Source organism: Amblyomma maculatum, chromosome 10 (genome assembly GCF_055883805.1).
Source record: "Amblyomma maculatum isolate TAMU_Amacu chromosome 10, ASM5588380v1, whole genome shotgun sequence".
Taxonomy (NCBI): Eukaryota; Metazoa; Arthropoda; class Arachnida; order Ixodida; family Ixodidae; genus Amblyomma; species Amblyomma maculatum.
Window position 1 is genome coordinate 164303143 of NC_139353.1, and position 23863 is coordinate 164327005.

Consider the following 23863-nt stretch of genomic DNA (forward strand, 5'->3'; position numbering starts at 1 on the left):
CGCTTTTCAGTCCGTTGATCCTAAGACCAAAGTGGCTGAGCTTTGCGAGAACTTGACACAGGTGCAGCTTGTGGGCCTCTGGCGTAGAACTCAAGACGAGAATGTCGTCAAGGTAGGCAAAGCAGCAAGTCAAACCTCGTAGGACTTAGTCAGCAAAGCGTCGAGAAGCCTGGGCTGCTTTGCGAAGACCGAAATGTATCCTCACATATTCAAACATGCCAAAAGGTGTAGTAATGCCTGACTTCGAAATATCGCAATGCTCCACTGGAATCGGTGATGCGTCTTCACAATATAGACCTTGTTGAAGGTGGTGCAGCCATGAAGGGCAGATGTAAAATCCAGGACGTGGGAATCGAGTATGGGGTCAGGGACTGCGGCATTGGTGAGAGCCCGGTAATCGCCGCACGGGCACCATTCGCTGAGCTTTTTGGGCACCATGTGGAGGGGCGATGCTCAAGGAGTGGAGGAGAGACGGTGAAGCCAAGCGGCAGAATATATTTACTGTAAGTACCTACAGCGCCCGTGAGACATTATTGTAGGGCGATATGACTACAACAATAACACATGCAAAGAAGATATTGGGAAACTTGACAGGAGGGTAGCACAATACAATGATAGAACACTAATGAATTCATAAGTAGTATATGCGATAACATAACATACATCAACGCAGCGCTAGTAAATACATGAGACCTGGAAGAAATATACTCAAATTCTTGTTCGAGACAGCGAGGCGATCCGGTGAAAGGCGACGAGCGAGAGCAAACACGGCTGGCCCAGTCGTCACAGTATGGTGAGTCACGCTGGTAGCGACTGGGGCTTGAATGGACGGGAGTGGAAAGATGTCAATATACTCGGTAAGTAGGCTGGGTCGGGAATGGTACTGTGCGCTTGCAGGAGCTGAAGAGGTGAATCGCGGCAAGAAACGCCTAGGATGATCGTGCTCGTTTCAGGATCCAAGATGCGGTTTTGCCGGGTATCAACTAGGAGCCTGTAGTACCATAGGAAGTTGGCGCCGATGATTGGCGAGCGCACGTACGCGGTGACAAATACCCAGTGAACGGTACGGTGGAGTCCGATGTCAATAGTCAGACTTCTGGCCTTATGCCCATGTGTTCGATCCATTGACTGCGATCAAATGAGGAGAGACTGAATAACTGCGTCTGAATAACTGAATAACTTTGCCAACCTAGACGGGAGAGCACAGATCTCCTCACCAGCGGGGATGAGGTAGCGGACTCTCGTAACACGGCTGGTGACGTGGAAGAGGCGACTAGATCGAATTCTGAGAACACCGGGCGCCTTCAATGTTCGGTCGGATCGTTTCCCGCGAAGGAGCAAGGCTGGCGGCATTGACTTGCGCGAGAGCCGTAGCGGCGGTGGTACCAGCAAATGGTCCTGAAGGACGGAGAACGGTTTCTAGCAGTACTGGAGCTGGTAATGCAGGGTGGAGACGAAGAGCGCGATCGGCGAGTATGAAAGGCTGCAGCCTCAGCTGTATTGGCGCTGCCTGTCGGGTTATCTCATTAGTATTGATGAGGCGGGCATAGCAATCGTCAGCAGCTGCGCCGGATAACTGAGAGGCAAGAGGGCGATGAATTGTTGCCACAAGGAGAATACCGACGCCCATAATCTTATCTGCCAGTGTATCAGGAATTCCAGCGTCTGAGACGATGACACATTCCGAATCATGCGCATCTACGGTGCAGGCACCGTAGGAAGCGTTCCCGCAGGAGAGCGCTGTCATGTGAAGTATTCACGCCTCTAGCCAGGGCGGTCATGCGAAGCAAAAGCTCGGTATGCTTATGATCTCCGAGCTCTTCTGATGTAAGGAGCTGCTGCAGACGACGCGGCTTCATTTCAGAAGTTCGCTGGATGAGTCGCCCTTAGATCATCTTAGGGCGTTCGACACTTGGAAATCGGAGGAGATCGTGAATAACCGTAGCAGTAGTAGACGTAAGGGCACCAATGACGTGGACGAACATGATCACCTGTGAAGTGACACAGTACCGGAGGAACAAGGCCTCGATGATGAGGAACCAAAGTTGTGAGTCCGATAACCAGAAGTCGGGGAGCTTGAGGGAAACGGATTCATGAGGTGGCGGCGTGAGATGCGACGGAGACGGTGCATGTGTGGAGGGATCCATGCTTAAATGATGGAAGGTAGGTGGTGTCTCGAGCTCCGGGCGAGGTCGGGCCTACCGAAGCGGCTAATGCAAACGCAGCGCAGGAGCAGAGAGCAAAAACGGGAAGTCAGGAGTTATACCCCTATCACACGAACTCCTTCGATCCTCATTGAACTCAATCTGCTTTCAATGCAATGTAGATCGAGATTGCCACACGGCAAGTTTCAGGTGCAATCGAGCTCGAGCCTGCTTGACTCGAAGCTGCTTGCTCAATCGCTCGAGATTTCAAGTAAACCAGAAAGCGGTCGTCGACACCCTCATCAATAGCGAGCTCTGAAACTTAAAACGAATGAATGCAATGGAAACGCAATAATTACATATAAATATAACAAAAGGTATGACAGAACATTTTTAGAACATTGTTAGAACATTCTCAGAACGTTATGCTTTATATTGAGCAATTTGTATAATCTCAACACCACTCTCCACCGCCAGTGCAAGCAAAGATGGCGTCCTCGTCGACTGCTTTGGCACGGAAACTGTGGATCGAAAGGAAAACTGCAGCACTCATCGACTGCTGGGAAGATAGATTGGAAGACCTGAGGTGCTTAAAGCAGGTTGAAATGTGCAATAATCACCACATTTGTAGAGATGAATCGGAGAGACGAGGCCTCGGCGGATCTCCACAAATATATTTAACTCAGTCGGGAACGGAACAGCGCGCCGCCGACATTGAGTTGAGCAGCCACGAAGTCCACTCTGAGCGTACTTGGCAGGCGTGCCGGGCCTGTCGTCGTCTGCGGCCGGACTACGATGGCACGCTTTAAGAATAAGACCCTATTCCTTCCGCATTCGAGTAAATGAGTTACAGCAAGTCGACAAATCAATGTTATGCGTGAGATTATATAATGATTTCAACTGGCGCCAGCACATTGGTGCCTTGTGCTCTACATTACCGAAAGCGTCTAAATATTTAGAGTCTAATACGCTAAAAGCTGCCGCGTGTTCGAACAGCTTTTGCCAAAAGCCTCCGTCATCATTTTCCAGGAGAATAAACTATCATTGATATATTTCACTTCGTTTAAATCGCAGTTGGCATACCGTATTTAGGCCGGGGCCTTATATATCCGTCGTATATTGTCACGCATCCGTGACCATGTTGAGGACAGAAAACGGTGACTGATGCCGAACCTAAGTTAACTCGTTATTGTACTGACGCGCTCGAAAAGAAATAAGCAACTGAGCGACGGCGATAACAGACCCCGTCAACCATTGCATTTGGCAGTAATAAATTTAAAATCGGCTCAGAAACATCGAGATACACCAGCGAAGGAATGCAGGAATGACGTGGTATAACGTAGAGGCAGGTGTGCTTGCCTGGAACCATTGGAGACTAATCTCTGCGTATCTCGCGCTACAGTGAAAGTGGTAAAGGCACTTTCGCGATACAGAACATGGACAAATAAAAGGAAGAAACTCATTCCGTGCGCTACACTCATAAATGATAAGGCCGCATGTCCGTGTATGTTGCAAACAACAAAATAAAGATTAAAATGTTCGCGGCAATACCCTTTTGAAATATCACCTCGGCACAGTACACCAAAAATATGCAGGGCTAAATATAAACGCTAGAACCTGAGACACCAACTAGCCTTTCACGCATGTAATAGGGCTTAAAGCGAACATAATGCACGGTCTCGGGCTCGGGCGGTGTCGATGGCATGCTGTTCCGCCGTCGGGGATTACTTCGTAGTCCAGTTGTTCGATGAGGCGAAGAACTTTGTATGGAATGATGCACCACCACAAGAGCATTTCGCTCAATCTGTGATGGCGAATCAGCGTCCATACCAAGGTTTAGTTTCCCGGCTAGTGCTGTGCGTCGCGTCATCAATAGTTGCAGCGTCGGGCATCGGTGCGTTGCTAGTCTTTAACAGACATCTGGATACTGCGCTGTGAAGGTAGGCAGCCAAGTCGTCTTTACCCTCTTCCGGTATGCGCCAGTGAGGTAGTATCTCGTCATGGGTTGTCGTGCGCTCCGTGCCATAGGCGAACATATGACAGGATGTGATCCCATATCTTATGTTCGGCGTCCACATGCATGGTAAGCATGTCGCGGATTATTTTGTTGAGGCGCTAGGTGAGTCCGTTTGCCTGCGGATGGTACTACGTGTTATGCGTCGGCGGCTTATAAGATTGTAGTCCAGAATGACTTGCGTCAGCTCCACCGTAAATGTCATTCCCCTATCCGTAATTAGCCCTTCAGGGGTTCCATGTCGCAAGCAAATTTGTTCGACAGAAGCTTGGCGACTTTGCTGCGGTGCCATTAGGCAACGCTTTCGCTTCCGCGCAGTGGGTACTGTAGCCAGTGTCCATAATGACCCTTGTTAGCCGTAGTTGAAGTTGAGAAGTTGCCGGTTCCAATTTGTTGAAGAAGCCTTTTCGGGAGTGGTATCGGGTTCAGTAGCCCTATGCTCGGGGACAACTTTCTGTGGCAATGTGGTGGAAGCTACGAAGCGGAAACGCACCAGCTTACTTCGCACAAGCATATAGTGCCTCGAGAAATTTCGCACTGGATGCTCTCAAATGTTAAACCATCACGGAACTATTAAGCTTATTATTGTATCAGGCTTAAACTACAGTACTCGCCAGTACAGTGGGAGTTTAATAGACAGCGTTCATGTCGATGGCTGCGCGGCTTGTCGACAATCTCGTAAAGCTCAAGAGCGTAGGCGGGGCCGCGTGGGATGCGTCGGCCGCTTTTCTCCGCCCATTTCTGCGCGCGTTCGTATCGCTCGTCTTCTTTTCACAGCGTACGTCATGCGCGTTGCCGAAACCGCAGCCGAAGCCAGGTACTTGGAACTACATGGCGTAGTGATACAGTTAGGAAAGCCCCGCCCTCGTAGCTTTGGCTCCATTGCCACAGAAAGTTGTCCCCGAGGATAGCATCCGGCGTCGCTGACACTCGTGGCCCATTTTCGCGTAACAGCCAACATCGGCAGATAAGCACGGCCACTAGTAGTTTTGGTTTTGCCTGAGCGTGCGCGAAAACTGGAAATGCCCAGCTGTCGGCTCATTATGCAACACCTGCTGATTTTCATGCCTTAGGCATTTAGGCACAACGCGGAACAGCATGGTCCTGTTGCGTGCGAAGTTCTTCACTAGGACGCCATTACTAATGCGACTGACAACAAATGATGCCTGAACACAAAAAGAGGGCAAGCGGTCTATTCGTCTAGGTATTCGGCCAGATCTTTCACCCCGGGATATGACTCCTGCTGTTATGCGAATCGTCGGGCACTTACCGAGGTATCGACGTCATCGTCTTTTGGGAGAGCATCGATGGCAGCTCGGGAAAGCACTCTTCGTCGCAATGCTGATGGCCAAAGTTATAGACTACACAAATATGAAATTATTGAAGGATTAGATCCAGCCAGCTGAGTGCGTAGATAAGCACGTGGTTCACCTTGTAGGGGGATGGGCGGAATTTTGAAGTGGCCAAAGTGATCGCGAGGCACTCCTTATCACTCGTCGAATAATTGGCTTCGGCTTTTGAGAGGTACCTGCTAGCGTACGCTATAACTTTCGCCTGTCCGCCACTCTTTTGAAAGTGCATGGCGCCTACGTCCACACTGCTTGCGTCGATTTGAAGTTCAGACTTGGCGTTTTCATGAATGCGTCCTTGGACAGGAGGGGACTGTAGTAAGTTCTTTAGAGACTTTTGCTTCCGGCGCTTCGCATTTAAAAGGTTTCAGAGCTTTTTTATTTTCGTCAACCATGCTACCAGGTATGAGATTATTGACCAGGAATGCTACTCCTAGTTCTCGTTTGTCGATAAACCTCGATAGCACAATACATGCCTGCCCTCTACGAAATATGTGCCTCATATGTTCTTCTAGTTTCACTATCCGTAAAATAGTCCCTTGAATGGTCACTAGCTCCTCAAAAAGCACTGCTAGGGTTGCCTCCGATGGGTCTCCTCCTAAGGATAGCCTATGATGCGGTCGACAGGATTTGCACGGTACTGCCCTACTGAAAATATTGTGCGAGCTCTGCGTGATTATCTGTGCGTGGTTATCGACCCGCACAGCGCGAGTTTGTGCGTGCGAGGATGTGCGATTCGAGAATGTGCGATTCGAGGATGTGCGAGCGAGAATGTGCGAGCGAGAATGTGCGAGCGAGAATGTGCGAGTGAGAATGTGCGAGCGAGGATGTGCGATGTGTGCACGGTGGGAGAACGTGCAACGTGTTCACGGCGCGAAGGCGTGCACACTGTGAAGATTTTTGTACCCGTGTGTGTGTGGCAAAATTTGTGCATAGCTATCAACATTCAGAGTGCATGGATGTGGGCACTCACTTAAGGCCCCAATATAGTCCGACGTAACGCGCGCGCGCACGTCGCCCTCCGCGACGTTACGTCGGCGAAAAACCGAGGTCTATAGTCCAACGTCACGGCGTGATGGACATAGCGAGCGCGAGCCGACGCGGCCCAACGTCGCTGACGCGCAAACAGAATCTCGCCTATTTCTCGCCGACCGCCTCAGCCGCGTCGGCCATCCATCCCAGCATTCCTCACGCGCAGTGAAGATGGCGGCTTGCATGTAGACAGAGACTGCGCTATAACCACGCGCGCATTTCAGACACTGTTGCGGAAAAGCTGCTAGAAGGAATTCGAGGGCAGCCCTGCGTTAATGATACCAAGCGGATTAACTATACACAGACGTTCAAAGGAAAGAAAAATGCCTGGGATGCAAACTGTCAGTAGTGCGGTTGGGCACAGCTGTGAGTTCTTCGCTGCGGTGTGTGTACCATGCTCGTTCTAATGCATTGCTCTAGAAGGTGTAACGATGGCGTTGTTTCACTTATCTGCAGTACATTCATTGGAAGAATACCAAAAACTGCGGAAGCGGCTTCGCATAGAGTTGTGACCGGTACACGCCGGAATCGAAGGCCGTACTCGATTTGGCCTCACGGAACGTCAGCGGCTCAACAACCAGGGAATTCGCGAAATTTATGGAATTCTACAGGAGCTGCAGCCAGCCGAGAATGTGATCCTCATTACTGTGTAATCTCTAACTCCTCTGTAATCGTACATACACTTAAATTTTGATTAGTTTTCAGTAAAACACGCACGTACACAATCATCGTTCCGTCTGTAGCCGTCGTCGACGCGGGCTCAGGCCGTTGCTGGGCTGGACGTCTCCACGGCTGCCTGTAAATGCTTTGTGCCATTTGAACATTCGCAGTAAACACATCGCGTCATTGCCTTCATCACAATAGTAATTAGTGCCTTGATAGGCTGCAGCCAGGTCCCTGTAGGTGCCCTATCGTCTGCTCGAAAATGCACCCCAAAAATGTACCAGCCCTCGAGGGTGTCTTGTGCGCATGCGCGCCGCGGCATCGGGCACGCCAGCCGCGCCATCCTGTAGAAGCGGCAGTTTTTTGATGCGCCCGTCATGGCCGACGTGCCGTGGCTGACGTCGCAGACTTAGCCAGTTGCGTCGAAAACGTCGGACTATATTAGGGCCTTTAGTGCAAGGAATGAGTGCACTCTGAAGGTGCAAGACATTAGTCTGATCTCAAACGATGAGACATTCGGCATGGAAATGCTACCATGCTATGGTGACACTCTGCATGGTTGCAAGGCTCCTACATCACACCTCATGTTTGTGTTGTGCATAATACTAATATGCCAGCTTTAGGCCTTGTGCAAGGCCTCAATCAGTTTCTGCTACAGTTATGACACAAAATGTTTTCCAGAAATGATGCTCTCCATGAGATGAGTCTCAAGTGCAAAGAATGCAAGCTTCCAAAAGATACATGTGGTCACCTGGATTGGCTTTATTGGCTGATGCAGTGTGGTCACAAAACATCTGCTTTCGGTCCACCAGGTTCGAGCTTGGATGCAGGTTTCCTTCTTCAGCTGCTCTTGGCCTGTTGGATTCGAGCTTGGATACAGGTTTTCGCTGTGCGACATCTGCAAAATGCAAAAAAAAAGCAGGACTATATTCCAAAATCCGAAAATTCAGCTGTCTTTACAAAACATTCTGAGAAAGGGGTAATTAGGTGCTCTATTTTTAATTGATAACAATTCAAAAAGTTTCGATTCTGAACTACAGAAATATGACGAACTGACACAAGAATACAGGCGTTCAGCATCAGTCCATCACAAAATCTAATACCTTAGTCGAACAGATATTTCAAGGGTCTTTGAACCATATCCTATCAATCAAAGACATCTGAGCACTGCTTCATGGAAAGCTACAATAACTAGAGTGAACAGAGCAGTCCAGAACTGGAGACTGGACTTTGAGAAATAGAAGTGTGCATTCTAGATATGGCTTAGCACACAGAGCTAGGAATAAAACCAAACCTGAAATGAAAGATTATGCAATTCTACATATATGGTCATAGAAGAAAAACAAAATTGCACACAGAACAGTACGGAAAGTATATCATCATTGCAACTTGTACAAAAACAGTTGATAACACATCTTCAAAAGTGCGCGAGTATTACTTGAGCCCAGCAGCGAATTATCAATGGCAATAGCGGGGTACAAGAGCTTAGTGAGATGATGGAATCTTTCAATGGTGATCGAGAATGCCATGTAGAAGTGGCACAACTCTCCCCAAGTTTACTAAAAGCTTGGTTAGGATTCAAGACGGCCCCTCAGCCTTCCTTCCAATAAGGTCGAGAAATACCCTAACCACCCGAGGCAGTGGAAACAGTGCATAGGGATCAGGTTAACTGATATTCACAAACATGCCTTGACTAAGACCTTTACTCCAAGCGGTCCTCGAGGCCCTTTTTTTTTTTTTGAAATGAAGCTCCACTTGAATTGCTGCTCGAGTGCATGAGAAAACAGAGCATCTATAAGTGGCAATGACACTACTATGGGGACACCTAGACTTCCACTTGCAAACATGGGTCATCGCAGCTTTCACACACTGTGCAGACTTCGTTCTACTGCATACCAAGCCTTTCATGAAAGTGGATACAATAAGGATTCACAGACCCACTCTCTGAAGCATTGGCTCCGAGAACCTCAATCTGACGCGAAAATACTGAAACATCGTTTCAAGTACGACCAAGAAAAGCCTCCTAAGTTTCTGCGGCTGACGTTGAGCATGGATAACTATCGTCAGTTGCAGATTTCAATGCTGTAGTTGATCATCGCATTATGCTACTGTGGTGTAAACACATTTCAAGTCATCACCAGATACCTTAGCAACATTTCAGAGCACGCCGAGTGCCAAGTTGCAGAAAGCATTTGATGGCTAACAGCAAATGAAACATGTGCAGTGGTTTCTGTGAACCACTGTGGACAGTGGTGCAATCGTGGGGAATGTCATATTGTAAATAGGAAGACAGCGAGGTACCGGAGGTGCAGTTGTGCCATGGAACACCTGTGCTGCACACATCAATGGCTTTCTGATTGCCTCAAATATACTTGTATGTCTAGATGCAGTGCTGAAGGGGGGGGTCAATTCTGTCTTTTTAGCTGTGGAGAGATATTTGCAGTTGGTGGAAGGCATGGCTTTTCAAGTGCGCTTAAAATTAAAGCTCCTAGCTTGCTTGGAAACAGAAGCGGCATTTGCTTCTGCAAAGACAAATTTGTTGGCTTGGGTGCATGCGCTATAACATGCTTCTTTGAACCTCACATGTGCTCAACGCTCGCCGCTGAGCACTCAGAGGGCAAATATGCAACTAGGTCACTAGAGTTCACAGCAGTTCGAGCAGTTCTCAATGCCTAAATCCTGTTCTACATCAGCCATATGTCACTGGCAGTGAATGTTGATAGATGTGAATTGTTTTCAGCCATTTTTCACAGCTGACTTGTTCATGTAGTCTGCAAAACATATTTTACTAGGCTGTGACTTTTTTTTAACGTCCAAAAGCGACTCAGGCTATGAGAAATGCTGTAGTGGAGGACTGCAGAAATTTCAACCACCTGGAGTTCTTTAACGTGCACTGATGTCGCACCGCACATGGGCGCCTTGCTTTTAGTCTCCATCGAAAAGCGGCCGCCACAGCCTACTAGCCTGTGACTCTTGAGGCAGCTTGTCGATGCTGTTCACAAGGACTTGGCATTAGAAAATGAGCATGTTACACGTAGTGGCATGCACTTTCCGGGCCAAATTTTGGCCTTATGGCCCATTCGGTTGGGGGGACGAGAGCAGAGGTGCCGAGCAGTACAGAGAAGTACAGGAACACGCCGAGCGAGGGTGTAATTTTCCTCCCACGGGAACGCTCTCTGCGTGTCGAGAGCAGTACGCCACGACCATTGTGACCGCACTTCCCTCCCCAGCATTCTCCGCCTACCCGCAGTAGCAGCAGTTGCAACCCGAGAAGCAAACACTCCATGTAGAACTGCTTTGCATGCCTTTGTTCTCACAGCGCGGCGATCTGCCTCCTTTGGCCCTTTCGATGCCAGCAGTGACTCTCAAACCTGAGCAATGCTTTGCAGCCACCATTTAGAGCGTCACCGACTTGAGAAAAGAAAAAAGATGGTGCGGATACACCGCTTTATGTCATGTGACTTCCTCTACACTCGCTTTAGATGAGGGAGCAGCCGGGAGTGCATTCAGGTGCTCTCAGCAAAGGAAAAGACCTCCTCCTCTACCATTGGAAGCCAGTGATTCTACTCCTGCTCTACCACTGGAGGGCACCCACTTGTCTGAGAGCACTTTCGAAGTGCTCTCGAGGGCGCCTGCTCTCCCGCTTGAATTCGCCATTAGTCTTGCCCCGTATGCCACTTGTGCTGTCTGGAGTGGAGAAATATTTCTGAAGGGTAAGTCGGAAGAAATGCTGAAAAGCATTCAAGAATTTGAACTGAACCTTAAGTAGAGAAAAGACTGTTTTCTGCACTTTATGGAGCTGAGGAAGCGTCGAGTGGAGACATGTTTTTGAATTTGGCCACAAGGGTAAAATTTGAATTAACTATTCCACACGCAAAACACTCATGTCCTAATGTCAAGTCCTCTGAACATTCAGAAGCAAACTCGATATTCACAGGCTGCATGAAAAGGCAGCTGTGAAAAACAGCTGAAAACGCTTAATGTTAGGCAAAATGTCGCTGCTGCTGTGATATTGTTCATGTAGAGCATGACATATGCATTGAGAAATGCTGTGAAATTTAGTGACCAAATTTGTTTATTAAGATTTGATTTGAAGTTGCTGCTACACTTGATCTTTAAGCTTGCAGGGCTCAGGGGAGAGGGAAGAAAATATGCGTGCTTCTTCGCTACATATACACCCAAACCAACAAATTCAACTCGCTGATTTCAGTTTCCAAACAAAGCTTGGAGCCACAATGGTCACTGCACTTGAAAAGCCATGCCTTCTGCCTACCGTGAATATGTCTCCACAGAACAAGTGAACCAACCGCTTTGACAGCACCATGTGTCCATAGAGTACATAGTACCCTGATGTGACAAGCAAGCCATTGATGCCTGTAGCACAGATGTTGACATTGTTCACAAGGCTCAATCGCGCTACTAGTGGCCCCAGCTTCCTTTACACGTACTTCTTCATCATCATCATCAGCCTGATTATATCCACCGCAGGGCGAAGGCCTCTCCCATATTTCTCCACTTAACCCGGTTCTGTGCTAGCTGCGTCCACTTGACCCCTGCGAACTTCTTAATCTCATCCGCCCACCTAACTTTCTGCCGCCCCCTGCTACGCTTTCCTTCCCTTGAATCCAGATTGTTACCCTCAGCGACCATCAGTTATCCTCTCTTCGCACTACATGTCCTGCCCATGTCCATTTCTTCTTCTTAATTTCTACTAGAATGTCGGTAACTTGAGTTATTTCTCTGACCCACTCTGCACGCTTTCTATCTCTTAATGTTACCCCTACCATTTTTCGTTCCATAGCCCTCTGGGTTGTCCTCAACTTAAGTAGAACTCTCTTGGTTAGCCTCCACATTTCAGCCCCATAGGTGAGTACAGGCAAGATGCAACTGTTGTATACTTTCCTCTTGAGCGATACCGGTAAGCTGCTAGTCATAATCTGAGAGTGCTTGTCAAATGCGCTCCATCCCAATCTTATTCTTCTTATTATTTCCTTTTCGTGGTCCGGATCTGCGGTTACTACCTGTCCTAAGTAGACATATTCGCCTACTACTTCCAGTATTTCGCTACCTAATGTAAACTGCTGTTCCTTCCCGAGGCTGTTGAACATTACCTTAGTCTTCTGCATACTGATTTTCAACACGTACTTGCTAAGACCAAAAATGGAAAGACTGCAAAAATGGGGGGGGGGGGGAGGAGGCAGCATTTGTGTACAAAAGGGGGAGGCGGCTGCTACTTTCAGGCAGTGTCTGATGCGTCCTAATCTAAACATCCTAAGCATAAAAACATGCAGCAGCAAGCATGCAATGCATGTCTAAAGGTGTGCGTCCGTCGAGATATCTGCAGGCCGCCACCAAATGTTCTCACTACGTCTCTATAGCCAGCGCAAAACTGATCTGCATGCCCACCACCAGTTTTCTCTCAGTACCATCGGAGCGCTGTTTAAATTTTTTAATGCAAAACCATAACTAGCCCATTTACACGTAATTTCATCCGTGACCGTCGTTGGCTGCGTTGGTTCCGAAAAAAAAAGAGCAATCACGCCATTGCTGAGCATAGAGCAGCTTAGTAACATAAGGCATGCGGCTGAGCTCAATAAGAAGGATCAGATAACATGACATTTGGGCAAAGCCTTTAACCTCAAGTACACTGAGTGGCTGCCCTTAGCTGAGATCGAAAGCAAAGCCAGCACAGCATCTATATCTACTGTGGCTGCATTAGCTGTGCATCACTGCCTACAAGAAGCGCAGTACACCAACTGTTTTCGCAGCCAGCGACACCTACTCTTGCTCGGCTAAAGTCTGTTTTGATTGATTTCCTGCTTAGCCAATGATGCCGATGGTGCTAGTGTGGCCTCTGATGGAGATGCTTGAAATTATAATGCGGCTGCTGATTCCTCGGTGCTGGTTCCGCAAAAGCCATTCTTTGCAGGCAGAAGCCCCTTATCGGAAGATTTAGGGCAGTGATCGTGCAATCAGAAAGTTTGGTCAAACATCTGAAGTCTTCTAAAAAGTCGGAAGGGTTGGCTGCAGGTATGTATGCAACATGCCTTCCCCACAAGTGTGTCCTTGTCTGTGGAAGCCACCAAGCAGAGCAAACTTACTATTAGTCCTCAAATTTGTACCGTAGCTCTGCACTAAGTAGGTTCTGAAACACTGCTCATATACTTAAAATGTGCAGCACCACAGAAGTAGGTGATGATCAACTACAGCACTGGAGTTAGTGATAGACCATGATTATGCCTACTTGGTGTCAGAAGCTGGGATGTCAGGAGGAATACCAAAGCCATACCCAGAAAAAATAATGTGCTAGAAGTTCTAAGTTAACCAGGTTTGACCTGGGCTGTCACTCAGCCAATGCTTCAGAGAACAGATCTGTGCATACTCACTGTATCCACTTTAGTAAAAAGCTTGTAAACCCGCAGAACAAAGCCCACAGAGAGAACAAATGATAAGATGTCAAGTGTTTACAAGTTGAGTGCCAGTCTATGAGCCCTCAAGGTCACATAACTGCCAATAAATGAAAAGCAGGCATTCAGGGCTACGTGGAGTTGAAGTCAATGTATTCTTATGAAGTCAAGATTTCCTGTCACTATACTCAATCTCACAAGCTGTCTGCTGCACCTGGCCCATTCGAGATCATATAGATTATAGTAGGTAATTGTGCTCTTAGGTGCCTCTCACCCCTTGAATTGGCCAGGGAGAAAGTAGGAGCACAATGACCTACTTGGACCCTTTGCAAAACTCAATGCGTCACCTATATTATATAGCAAAATCTTGGTGGGAGAATATTTTTGCACATCTTGGGTGCACAGTCACGTGATACATGGGTGATGTAGCCTATATGTCACATACACATATCTCCTAGATTTTTTTTTTTTACAGAGGCATGCTGCTTAGTCAAAAGACGCGATGCGCGGGAGTGTAGTGCACACCGATTCTGTGCGTTTGCAATTTTTTGTTTTCCTTCTGTTTCTTCCGATAGTTTGGTGGAACGGCTGGTATGCAATGCGATGAGGGATTCTGGAGTCGTGAGTCTGTTTTTTCACAGCATGTCACCGGGATGGTGCGTTTGCTTTCTGCAGTCTAAAAAAAATGTGCAAGAGTACTTGCCGTGTGCGGGGCTGCATATATATTGAGTACCAGAGTGAGAGTTATTTGCACACACGCATGCCCATACGTGCCCATACACATGCAGTTTTGTAGTGGCGCAAAAAAAAGTAATTCTGTCAAGACAGAGCATCTTCTAAAGGGCACGTAAACTTTGACGTTTGGATTAAGCAATGGAATTATACAAGATGTTTCACATAAGGTTTGCTTTATGGGGTTTAACGCCCCAAAGCGACTCAGGCTTGTATCACATGGGGGCTTAACTCAAGGTACAAAACCAGCCCATGTGCGGACACAGAAGCAGTCAAACCTTCGGTGCTACAAAAAAAAAAAAAAGCAAGCATGCACACTGCTCTGTGCTTTGCCGAGGCAGCTCCAAGCCATCACTCACTTGAAACCGTGCTGCCTGCGTTGGCCAGCCTGCCCCCCCCCCCCTCGATTCATTCATTTTTTCCGCACTGCTAAATAAAAAAAAAGAAAGCATGCATACTGCTGTGCGTTTAGCTCGCAGGACAGCTAGACTCCCCTCCCATTACCTCCACTCCCCCTTCCCACCCGCCACTCATTTTAAAGGACCAACATCCCAGCACCCTTGCGTCCTTCCCGCACAGACCAGGCAACCCTTTTCTCACTCTCTCCCAGTAGAATGAAAAAAAAAGCCCATGCAGGACATGCAGGAGTGACATAGCCACGTCACTTTTGTTTCAATGAGGTTTGGGTTGCTTTGACCTGAGCAGCAGTATAGGGAGCGCTCAAGATTTGATTGCTTCTGTGCGCAGCACGTTAGAGCACAGGGCTCGATCGGCCACCCTTGTACCTTAAGTTAAACCCGTTGTGTGAAACGATAGTGCCGGAAAATTGTTGGTTCATAAGCTAAGCCACATCTTTTATGAATTTACAACTTAACTTCAAACACCAACGTTTATGTGCCCTTAGAAGATGATCTCAGTCTTGACAGTTATTTCTTTTCTACCACTGCAAAACAGCATGTGTGTGGCGTGCGTGTGTGCAAGTAACTCATGCACTAGCCTTGCATGTTTTCATTACAATGAGGAAAACAAATGCACAATCCCTGCAGCGCACTGTGAAGAAGAACACTCTTGACTCCGTGTCCTTGCATTGCTCGAATACCACCAACGCCACTAAACCACCGGAAGAAAAAGAATGAAAGCTAAGCAAAAGATAGCAAATGCACAGAATCGGCGCTCACTCTAAATTCCCTTGCATCATGCTTTTTGACTGAGCAGCGCTTCTCTCTCAAGGAAAAAAAGAATACAAACTCCACAAGATATGTGTACGTAACACATAGGCTATGTCACTGATGTATCACATGATTGTGCACTGAAGACATGCAAAAATATCCTCCCAATTCCTTTTGGGGCAGAGGGTGCAATGCTGAATATTTCTGTATCAAACCTCATGTTATGCACGAATCTGACGAGAAGCATGCCTTCACTATTGAAAACCAGGAGGGCGGAAGTGGGGGGGGGGGGGGGGGGGGGGGGGGTGGGAGGTTATGAATTTTGTTACTGAGTGGAGCAGGTAATGGATGTGGTCATTGTCACAAGAAATGTCTCCTGGCAGCCACCTATTTCTGCCCCCAAAACAGGTTTGGTCGCCACAGTGAAGGGGTTTGCGCTGAGCAGAGAAGCATTGCAGAAATATTCTGCCAGAAAAACCCCATACTTCATTCATGGTCTATGATTACATATGGCATAGTATTATCAATAACACTCCCCTGTTTTCTCTTTTCACTTTACATACAAATTATATTCGCACTCAGTTTAGCTACCAAAAAAGTGCAGGGGGGCCTTTTAGAGAGGAAATTTGTCAGAGCTGATTTATAAGAAAGCAGCCATCAACGGGTCTAGTTGAAGACAGGAAGACCAGAAAAATAACCCTCCAGAAAAGTCTTCAAGGAGTTCCGATTTGAGAAAAATTTATTCACAGTAGTTTTGCATAAATGTGTGAAATTTAGGAAAACAAAGACAAACATGCTGAAAAAAAGAAAAATTAAATAGGGACAAGAGAGGTGGCAACTGCGAAAAAGAGAGCCACCTGTAACCATGGTCTAGACGCATGCCAGGCTGTCACTTTGGGTTTATATTATATAGGCTCATGCTCCCTTCGATTGTTCCCTCTGAAGTGCACTTTTAGTTTTCATGTAGGCTTGTTTTTAGAGAAAAACCATGCAATTTTTTTGAGAATTTTAAGCAGCAAATAATTTCAGGAGTTCCAAAGCTCCTTGAAATAGTTCCTGAAAACCAAGCGTACTCAATGATATCAAAGACCTGTGTAAACCACACTCCATGATCATCATATTGAAGGGAATGGCTTACCAGCCCAGCCTCTGGGGCCTGTGCCCAATAAAGTATGGATGCATCATGTAGAACTTATGAAATCAGCTGGTAATGACATCTGTTTCAAAACTTCTGGCTTTTCCTATCTTAAAGTAAGCTCGCATTTTCAGTAAGTAGCACTTTAGTGGATAGAATGCAGTAATTTATAATAAAAGACAGCTTCAGCTTGTCCTCAATGTCCTTTTATTACTCTAAAGCTGAACATGAGCTATGAGAGACATCAAGAAGGAGGGCTCTGGGTTAATTTCCAGAGCCCTCTTCCACAAAAGTTCTTCAAGCTATGCAGTGGCACCAAATGTGGGCAGGCAAATTTGCATTTTGCCTATATCAACAGGCCACAGGCACCATTCCACTCCGCATTCTCAAACTCAACAGCCAAATGTCATAGCCAATAAGCAACGGCAGCAAGCAAAGAAAACACTGAAGAAACCTAAATGTCAAAATAAACATGAGGGGTCACAAATGCAGTAGTGGGTTAGGCAAATAAAAAACTACACATACTGAAAGATGTCTTCAGTACTTACATCAATGTCCTGCTTCTTGCCCACCACAGCACAGCACAATTCCGGCAAAGGGTATAAAGCTTGAAGGAGCCATTGCTTACGAAGCCACATGGAACTTGCTGCAAGGTAAAAAGTACCATGTATGTCAAAAGATTTGGACAACCCTGCAATGGCCACAGGATTGGAGAAGGTCAGTTTACATCCCCATTCCAAAGAAAGGCAGTGCCAAAGATTGTTCCAACTACCGCACGATTGCGCTTATTTCGCATGCTAGCAAGGTGATGTTAAAAATCCTGCAAGGTAGGCTGCAGCAGTATGTGGATCGGGAGCTTCCGGACGTGCAAGCTGGGTTTCGCAAGGGCAGAGGAACTAGAGACCAAATTGCCAACCTTCGCTGGATCATGGAAAAAGCAAGAGAGTTCCAGAAACCCATTTACTTCTGCTTTATTGATTATGCGAAAGCGTTTGACTGCGTAGATCACAGCAGATTGTGGCAAGCTCTCCAAGAGATGGGAGTTCCAATTCACCTCATCTGTCTCCTCAGGAACCTTTATGAAGGGCAAGAGGCCACAGTCAGAACTGGGCATGGTCTTACTGATTGGTTTCCGATTGAGAAAGGGGTGAGGCAAGGCTGCATACTGTCGCCCTGCCTATTTAACCTATATGCAGAGTGCATCATGAGGAAGGCCGGTCTGGACGAGTCATCAGCTGGAGTGAAGATTGCTGGAAAACGTATCAACAACCTTAGATATGCGGATGATACCACTTTAATGGCAGAAAGTGAAGTGGAACTCAAGAGACTACTGATGCGCGTACAAGAAGAGAGTGAGAAGTTTGGGCTTAAACTGAACATTAAAAAGACGAAGATCATGGCGTCTTGCCCTATCAAGTCCTGGAGCATCAATGGACAAGAAGTGGAAGCTGTGACAGATTTTCTGTTCTTGGGCGCCAAGATTACCTCGGAAGGAGACTGCAGCCATGAAATTAGGAGACGCCTGCTTCTGGGAAAGAGAGCAATGGTTAGCCTTGACCACCTAGTAAAGAGCAGAGACATTAGTCTGCCAACTAAGATCCGTATAACCCGTGCTATGGTCTTTCCAGTTGTGATGTATGGATGCGAGAGTTGGACTGTGAAAAAGGCTGACCGCCGAAGAATTGACGCGTTTGAATTGTGGTGCTGGCGAAGACTCTTAAGAGTTCCTTGGACTGCCAGAAGATCAAATCAGTCGATATTGTCGACCATAAACCCTGACTGCTCATTGGAGGGTCAAATTCTAAAGTTAAAGCTCAGCTACTTTGGTCATCTGATGAGAAGAGAGGAGTCGCTGGAGAAAGATTTGATGTTGGGAAAGGTTGAGGGTCGCCGGAGAAGGGGTAGGCAGCGAACGCGATGGTTAGATGGCATTCTTGAGGCATTGCAGATGAAGCTACGTGATGTTAAGAAGATAGTGAGAGACCGGAAAGCGTGGCGTGACATGGTCCATAGGGTCACGAAGAGTCGGACACGACTGAACGCCTGAACTGAACTGAACTGAAAAAGTACCATGACCCAAGAAATTAGTGAAAACGTAATATGGTGCAACACGTACATGCAGAGGCTTTGTGAGCAAGAAATAAAGGCACAGAGTAGGAACACCACAATACTGTTTTTTTTTTCTTGAAATGATGCATGACATGCTGGTGCAGGTCACTGCATGAAATTTGCCTCTGCCTGCTAAATAATCTTAAATTATTATTTTTTTAATTCAAAATTTCACTTTGGGATTCAATTAGTTGAAGGGCGATTGCCTACAATGCCAGAGAAGAAACAATGTTGACATCACCCGAGACATACCAACAGTGAAATAAAATAACTCCTTTCACTCCATCTCGTCGCCAGCCTGGCAAAAGAGCAAGTCAGGCATCACAGTGCCCCTAGTTACAAATAAAAAAGCATTTACTTGACCTTAACTGCAAGTGCATTTTAACAGCCTATCCATAATCCACCAGTTCCCACTAGGTTCGAGATCAGACAAGCCCTCCCTTTCTTTATGCTTTACATCGAGCGAGCACCTTAATTGGTACTGCAGGGCCTAATACATGCCTGCAACTACAATACTACTTTTCTAAGAGATGTGGAACTTCATTAAAATTCATTTTATGACCGAAGTAGCAAAGATTGTATTTTATCTTGAAAGAAGCAGCAAGAAAAAACAAGGGTATGAAAGGAGACAATACGGGCACTAGCTTACAACTAATGTTTATTGAAGCACACATGAAATATATAGAGAAGACGAGCAACAACGCAAACCACTCAATCACTGATAAGCAAAAAGCAAGACATGAATCACTAAAATTTAAGAACAGTTCCCTATCTAGATAACCCAACTCACTGCATGGTAACATGATGGATGGCTCACTAACACATTCATTACCTAGTTGTAAAATATGTCTAGCTTCAATGATTTCTCAGCTGATTTGCAATGGATGACAGCCAGAATGTGCACAGCAGAAAGAAACTGAAAGCAACCAGTGCATTCTTACAATGCACAGCCAAGTTGACCTCTACCTATATCTACTCAAATGGAACCGTTCGGAAGTTTTAGTGATTCATGTTTTGCTGTCTGCTTATTGGTGACTGAGCGGTTTGCAGTGTTGCTTGGCATTATATATTTCTTATTTGCATCAATAAACATTAGTTGCGAGTTAGCATCTGCTTGCTTCTTTTCACGTCCTTGTTTTTTCGTGCTGCTACTTTCAAGATGACACCTTACCAACTCACCCAAATTACATCCTTATGATTGTATTTTAGTCAGTGAAATTTTACTTCATGTGACACTAATCAACACACATGACCACGTTTCATGGAACTTAAAGCCAATCAATGAGAGCCTCATCATAAAGCATGAAAGTTGGCTCAGATATGCAGCTCTCCATGCCAACACAGCTTGCTCAGACATGATTTTCTGTGGTAAACAAAACACTGTGCTGCTGCAAGGGCAGTACAGAGCAAGCAGAGGGTGCTCTGACACTGAGAAGAAATGTGGCATTGAATCTTGCTGTACATGGAGGCAATGTTTTGGGGCTATGCAGCCGAGTCTAGGTACGAAAGAAAAGGAGAAAAGTTTCTGTCCCCTTGCCGTGAAGAGTGGTTTGCTCACTATTTGGGCTAGGAGTGTACTGGGCTGAAGTGAAGGGAGGAAGTTGGAGAGTTAATGCAAGGTCACTAGGGCTGAAGTAACCCACTCTACATGGCAAGGGGAAAGAGGTATGTTGCCTCTTCCTTTCTGCCTAACTTCAGCTGCATAGCCACAGTTATCCCCGAGTATAGTGATGAGCTACCGTGATCAAGACTTGTAGAACTGAAAACTGAAAGTAACAAAGGGGTATGGCATGATTAAAATATCTATGGTGTCCAGGTGAATAGCACGCTGCACTCCAGGGTTGCTGACTGCGCATTTACTTATTTTTTATTTAAAAAAAAACAGTAGTTAGTGAACCATAAATATATTACTTCTGCTATTATCGATTCCACAGCTCTGTAAACTGCATGAAGAAAGTGAAACTCAATAGCTTGCACTGACAACTCACCAGGCACCCACTGGTGAAATAAAAGTGGAGCAAAATGTCATCTGCATTCACCACATTCATCATGAAGGTATTGCAGACACTAAGCATAGCTCACCATCATAGCACTTCTGATATCATATCCAAGCCATCTATAAAGCTACCTAGCTTGTTACATGAACATATCAACAGATGACTTTTCAATGGTCATATGACTGACCAAATTCTCATGAAAAAAAAATGTTTACGACTAAATCAGCACTTTTCTCAGAGTTCACTGCATGGGAGTGAGTTCGTCAACTGCTAGTGTTTCAGAAAAAGGGGTCATCAGACTGTAAGTAACCTGAGTTGAGTTGCAAACAACAAAATTTCGGAGAGTGGTGAGGAGCAGACTTTGTGGCATTACGAAGGTCATCTACTAACGCTAACAGTAGGCAACCTTGATTTGATGACAGGGTTCAACATGCCAAAGAAACTTAGACAATGAGGGTCAGCAATAGTAGGTAGCTCTGGATAATTTTGACTATCTGCACTTCTTCAATGTGCACTGACACTGTACAGCACATGGGGACTTAGCGTTTTGCTACCACCGAAATGTAACCACCCCGGCTCAGACCGAGCCCGCGTCACCCAGCTCACTAGTCAAATGCCCTAAACACTGAAACCACCACAGTGGGGTGCAGGCAGCCTTGAAGAGGGTTACATTTGCAGGCATGTTTTGTACAAGCCAAGCTTATATAAGCTGGGTATGGCCAAGCTGCGGCTAATGAGTAGCATGAGGCTCCTTGCAAAGTGCAGATACCGACAGCTTGGCACCTGTCCACCACCCACCATTTGCAGTATTTCTGCCTCTACAGCCAGCTTCTCTGTTCTTTCTCCTTTAAGTTCCAAACCACCTATTGTTTAGAATTCTTTTGAACAATGAAACAATATGCCACCCTTATGGACATACATCTAACAGAGCTGCTCACGACTGTAACCATGCTCATTCGAGAATTTCAATATGCTTGCTTTACAAATGGGACAGTAGAGGCATATTAACAATCGTGGCATGAGTTCTTCACTATGACCACCAGCTTTGTTAAATGAAAAAAAAAAAGTCATTATCATTTACTTTGCTCTTTGTAAAATGTTGCCTTTTTAGTCAAGAGTTCTCATTAAAGGTATGGCAGCAGTTGCGTAGGCCCATAGCTAAAGAGCTCTCTGACATATGCCCGCATTGTATTAGCTTGCTCGTATATTGAACTGAGCCTTAGCAAGCTTCGCGGTGATGCAAAGAGATGTTTGCCCATGCTAACATCTTGGCATTTCCATAATGACGCAGATCAGTGTCTTCACTCTACTTGTGCTATGAGCATTCCTGTCATTAGCACATATTGAAAGTAAAAAGGATGACAGCAGGCAATGCGACATATGCCAGCAGAGACACGTTCACCTGCTTTTCCTCTGCACATACAGTGAATTACAATCCCAGAAGTGAAGTGGTCTGCCTGCTCCGCAAAAGAGCACCTGCATCCAGTACAGATTGTGTCCCCATTGCGTCTGGAACTCATGCCAGCGCAAGTAGGTGGTGCCCATGAACTGACAGAAGAATTGCCTGTTATTCTGTGTGCTAGCCCGTGCTTCGTCTACACGTGCCAGCTGTTTTTAAACCTGTAATAGGTCTGCATTTCTCCCGCTGCTTCTTGGGATGGCATTGACATCAACAGTTTATGCCATTCTTTCGTATAGCCGAGTGCGGGCAAGCAGGGTAAAATTTCTTTGGCACTATTCTCTAATAAAAGGAAGTCGCAGTTCACCATTTTCACTGTTTCAGAGTTCAGGAATGGCTTTAAGATCATGAATAGCACATAAAGATGATTTCCGTACAAAATCTTCTAGTCACACTCCGAGCTGAGGTCTTTAAAAAAGATTATTGCATAATACTGCTACTCTTAGACTTGCTGTCCTCAAGAGTAAGCACTAGTTCATGACAGCAATTTCCATTCATAGCAGTGGCAAGTAATAATCATCTATTATGGAGCACAGAGGGCACAGTCAGCACAGCAGAGCATGCTACTGGAAATAGAAGGTGCAGCTGAACAAATACTCAAGCAAACTTCTAGCCGCTTCTGTTGATTTCGGAAGAGCAATCCACTGCTCCAGGGACCGATCTTGGCTCATCAATCGCTCCCCATCTGCATTGGGAGGATGGGACCTGTGTTCCGGATCTGCATTTGGAATACAGTTACTCCAAAAAGAGCAGAAAATAATGTTCTGTAAGTCACTAAACCCTGTGATTGGAATTGACTATTAGTAAAGTCTTGTCATCTATCACCTCGATCTGCTCATAATTTAAGTAGCATTATAAAAGTCTGCGATTCTGCAGGAACCTCTGATCTCACACCAAGAATTCAGTGCCCATAGCAGGCACAACGCGCATCTAGAGATGCCAGGTAATGTAACTCGAAAGAAATGTTATGCTAACTCTTCTTTACCTACTAAGAGAGCAAACAGTATTTCTGTCATCGAACCTTCTTTTAAACACTATTTCATGGCAATGGCAAAAGGAATTTCGAGTCAACTGGAGGTCTAACCTAGTACAGTGGCGATGAACGAGCCCCTGAGCCTGCCATGTGCCAAGGCGTAAATGCACTTCACTGCAATGTACGAGTAAACAAGTGGAAGGCTGGAAGCTTGAACAATCTGTTTCCAGTAAACAGTGACATTTGGGTGGTTAGGTTGGAATACCAAGCAAGCACTCTGCCCATAGCTTTATCTACTAGATTTCCTCTCAAAGGTATAACCAGCAAACAATGTCTGCAACTTAAGCCAGGAGTACAATCCCAGCATGTTCTGAATGTTCTGAAGACTTCGATCATCACATTTACTTTTTAATCATGCCAGTCACCTCAACATCAAATCAAAGCAATATATGTGGCAGCTTATGAAACCCTCGCACATACAAAACACACCGAGAAATGCAAGCCAGTCAGTCTAAAGGCAGCCTATCATCAGCATATTGTTCATGGCCTTCACAGGGCCACCAAGTTTGCTCCCTGACCACCCTATGAACATGCAGTGTTTGCACCCCAAATCGGGTTACAGAAAATGTGGAGGCTCTTTAAATGAAATAGGAGCAGTGCACCAAGAAAGGCAAAAGTTC

The 23863-nt window shown here is 46.2% G+C and overlaps 1 long non-coding RNA gene across 1 annotated transcript; it reads right to left on the minus strand.

Moving 5' to 3' along the window:
• Nucleotides 1-7949: 7949 nt before the first annotated feature.
• On the minus strand, nt 7950-22863 carry LOC146177833 (uncharacterized). Its single transcript, XR_014701096.1, has 3 exons — nt 22808-22863; nt 17194-17291; nt 7950-8100 (listed from the first exon to the last, which is right to left on the minus strand). It is a non-coding gene; the product is annotated as an uncharacterized LOC146177833 (long non-coding RNA).
• Between the last annotated feature and the right edge of the window lie 1000 nt (nt 22864-23863).